The sequence below is a fragment of the Pygoscelis adeliae genome, unplaced genomic scaffold (genome assembly GCF_000699105.1).
Source record: "Pygoscelis adeliae isolate BGI_AS28 unplaced genomic scaffold, ASM69910v1 Scaffold597, whole genome shotgun sequence".
NCBI classification, from domain to species: domain Eukaryota; kingdom Metazoa; phylum Chordata; class Aves; order Sphenisciformes; family Spheniscidae; genus Pygoscelis; species Pygoscelis adeliae.
In genome coordinates, this window is record NW_008825148.1 from 232,493 (window position 1) to 232,770 (window position 278).

A 278-nucleotide genomic window follows, 5' to 3' on the forward strand; every position below is an offset into this window, starting at 1 on the left:
CGCCCGCTGTCCCGTGGGGAGCCTTGGGAGACTCTGAGCCAGGGGCTGGGTGCAGCTGCTCAGCACCTGCAGCCGAGGTCCCCTTCCATCCTCTCCAGGTGATGCTCTTGGAGCAGACAGGTCAGGCAGCTTGGCCATCCGCTCCCGGCACAGCTACGAGCCAACCAGCTCTGTCTGCCTTCCCGTCATGCATCCTGCAAGGTGTGGGGCATGGTGTTCCTGGTGCTGCGTGGCTCTGGGGTCATGCACTGCTGCTAATGACCCTTCCCCTCTCAGCA